Source organism: Phyllostomus discolor, chromosome 1 (assembly GCF_004126475.2).
Source record: "Phyllostomus discolor isolate MPI-MPIP mPhyDis1 chromosome 1, mPhyDis1.pri.v3, whole genome shotgun sequence".
Classification (NCBI taxonomy): Eukaryota; Metazoa; Chordata; class Mammalia; order Chiroptera; family Phyllostomidae; genus Phyllostomus; species Phyllostomus discolor.
In genome coordinates this window covers 90464321-90468176 of record NC_040903.2, presented here as the reverse complement: position 1 = coordinate 90468176, position 3856 = coordinate 90464321, and positions in this window count along the sequence as shown.

Here is a 3856-nt window from a genome sequence, read left to right as displayed (position 1 = left end):
CTGGGAAGTCCAAGAGTACACAGGTCACTGCTTGGCTAACAGTCTGGGTCCTGTGCTCTTTTGTATAATCTGGTAATTAATAGGCCTGAAGCGCAGATTGTCCTGTTTCTTATCTGAAATACACTTGGCTCAGTAAAATGTTTTGTTGAAGGGTTTATTCCATGGCTGACAGGTAGGTTTCTCCCATTCTAATGATGAGGAGTGACAGAAAAGATGAGTTAGAAAGAGAGTGAGGAAGAAAAAATGACTTTTGGTTCCCCATTGGGTGCCAAACTGTTAACAGATGGGAACTGGGCCCGGAGCAAGTCTGCCTCAGGCCTGCAGGTAGTCTGTGGGTTCTTGACTTTGTGTAGGAAAGATTTCATAGAGTTTATTAATTATTGTATTATTTCCCATACAAACAACTGTAAACCTAATTTTTCTACCCTTTATAATGATAAAAGGGCAATCTACCAAAAAGAGACAGCAATCCTAAATGTGTATGCACTAGCATTGTAAAGTTGTGAAGCAATATCTGGTGAGACAATGAGAAAAATGGACAAGTCCACAGTTTTAGTTATTATTATTGTTTTCCCCTCAGTCATATAAAATATAATTAGCATTACAAACCTAATTTGAATACAAAGACTGGTAATGCAGGAAAAGTTGCAATGAGGTTTGAGAGGCTTCATATAGTATATATTTGAGCAATGATTTTTTTTGACCTGCCCTCTAGACATGGAGTCACCCACCTACATGACTATCCCCAGATGTTACCTGGGTGAGTCAGGACCTGATCACCCCAAACATCTAAAACAACCCCTTCCCTTCTTGTTTGGCCGGCATGGAGTTGAATCCCTCATCTGAGTGGGGTAATTCCCTCCCTGGACAATGTCCAATGTTCTGGTCATCGGTAAGGATACCCTCAGGACATGGGGTAAACATTTTGTGTAGGAAAGCCATTCACAGGTCAAATGTGTGTTGTCTTTGTATTTCTCTCTCTGCCACCGTGGAGCTGAGTCCCCTGTCCGAGGGGGGCAAATCCATCCCCGCAGCATATGACTAACGTCCTGGTCTTTGGGAAGGCCACCCTCAGGGCACAAGCTAAATATGTTCACAGCACAATTCTCTAGTCATACTATGTCTCCTGGTTCTCTATAAAGCATTCACCCTCTTTTTTCTGTTTAAACAACTCTTTGGGACACTACATACATAATTCCTTGAACTGGGGTTGAGACTTTCTTTGTTTCCATAGCTCGTTCACAGACTTTGAAGTTTTCACTGAGGGTCTCAATAAGTCTTCCTACGGGGTAATTAGAAATGTAAACAAGGCTGAAGTAACTGAAGGAAAATAAAAAAATGAGTCTTTTTAAACACTGTAAATCCTCTTGCTAGAGGCCTGAAAGGACAGAGGTCCTGGAGACAATAGGGGAATTCATGCCGCCCCCAAATCCTGTGCAAGCAGCGGTGATTGCCCCACCTCGATGTGAAAAGAAAAAATGGCACTTATATTCAAGAGGCCGAAGTTGCCCAAGCCAGATATCTCCCCCTCTCTTCTCCAGCCTCCCGAAAAGTTGTCAAGGACACTAAATAATTAAACAGTTCACTTTTGAGCACACTAAAGAAATACCATAATCATCAAGAATCCAAATGGGTAGTTTAGGTTTAGTTAATATCTTTTAAAGTTATTAGCATAGGATATATGTTTGTTTTGCCTGGGTTTACAAAAAAAGATTCATGTTATCTCTGTTATACCTCTTAAAAAAGGTAAGTATATTTGCTAATGAAAATAACCTATTTCTAGAACTTATAAAATGTGTTCATAAAGATATCAGTCTTAAGAATGCTAATTACTTCTAGCTGTAACTCAAAAATTAAGGTTTCTAAGAATTAAAAATTCTAATTAAGTTGGGAAAAGTACATGGTTTTGGTAATAAAAGATGTAAGGAAACAGAATTGAAAGGAGGTTGTTCTAAAGTTGGTTAGTTCTGAATGACTTAAAAAGAAGCAAAATAAAGGGACCAGGCAAGTTGTAGAAGGTTTGTGTTCATCACAGTAAGCTCACATAAGTCACAGAGGGATTGTGTAAATTGAAGAAGGATTCTGTAGAAGGAGGAAGCAAAAAGAGAAAGAATTGAGGAAGTGAAAAAGGTGAGAAAGGATAAAAGAAGGATATACATATTACAAGGAGGAAGGACATTGGAGAAGGAAACTCAATAAGGGAAATGGAAATGCAAAAAAGAAATAAGAAAGAAAAGGAAAGGCACATAGACAGATGGTGAAGTGAAGTAGTCATTTTAATGTAGATTTTTTTGAAAACAGTAAAAGCAAATGGAGTGAAATACCTTGTATTCAGTTGTTTATGACCCTTTATCAAGATAGACATGTAAGAAAAGTCTTGTGAGATGTGTGTTGCCACAATATCAGATGAATTAGGGGACACCTTCCTTACCGCCCTGGCAAGATGCTGGCCCCTTTCCCTAGTGAGTCAAAAGGAACCCACCCTGAGGGTGGAGCAGCCTGTTTCCCAGCCCACTTTGTCCCCCAAAGTACAACCACCTCTGTATAACCTCTCCCCCACTGCAGCATCTGGTCCTGCTCGTAGTCTGCTCACTACAAGGAGCGAAACAAAATATCATCCAAGCCCTAACATGTTACCTCTGGGGGAAGTAGCAAACAGGGGATCCTGGTGAAGGAATTATTCAGGTCCATGTTCTGTTCTCTATGTCTGACCTGGTACTTTGCAAAGAAAAACTCTTGTCAGTTTTCTGAAGACCCTAGCAAATTCACAGAGGGTTTTAATCATGTAACACTGACTTATCACCTGACTTGGAGTGATTTGCAGATTGTTTTCTCCCACTGCCCTACAGCAGACGAAAAGCAGCACATAATAGGAGCCACTAGAGCTTATGCTAATGAATTAGCTGGTTGTCATGCAGCATCACCTGTATCCACCAGAGGGAGATGCTATTCCAGACCAGGATGCTAACTGGGATGATCAAACTGGGACAGACAGAGGATGAGAGGGAAGGGACTGCCATACCCATTTGGTTATTTGTCTCATAGAAGAGATGAAAAATGTACCATTAGTCCTGTTAATTATGGCAAAATAAAAGAGGTTACTGAAAAAAGGATAAAAACTCCAGGTTTTTTTAATTCAGGGGTGATTAACAGAAGCTTTGTGAAAATCCACAAACATCAACCTCAACCTGCCGAGCGCCAAGCACTTTCAGGGGTGTACTTTATCCAGCAGACACCCCAGATATCAGGAGAAAGTTATAAAAACTAGCCTTTGGATCCAAGACACCCCCTGAACAACTGGTAGAGATAGCTTTCAGTATTTTTAACAACTGAGGCAGGGCAGAAGAAGAGCAAAATGACACTGATGGAAGCAAAGTCTTTCTTGTTAGCTGCAGCTTTAAGTCCTACGCCGCCTCAGGGTCACCCAGCCCCTGGACTACAGTGGACCTGAAAGGGGCAATGCTATTCCTATGGATAAAAAGGACACATAAAGAAGGAGTGCCCATACTGGACTCAGGGTCATCTACCTCCAGGACCTCTGCAAGAGAGAAGGCCATTGGAAAAGCAAGTGTCCTAGGCTCTGAAGGAAGCCCTGGGTGAGCCTTGACGTGGCAAGTGAGCTTATTACATTTTTATTAGACACGAGGGCTGATTGCTCTGCTCTGACTCATTCATCAGGGCCTCTTTCTTCTGAGACCTGTTTGATCACTGGGGTAAATAGGTGTCCTCAACACTATGATTTCACTCAACACCTTGGCTGCAGCCTCAGGAATCTCACTTTCACTCATGCCTTTCTCATAGTTTTGGGATGCCCCATCTCCTTATTAGGGAGGGGCATCTTGTCTAGTCTAGGAAC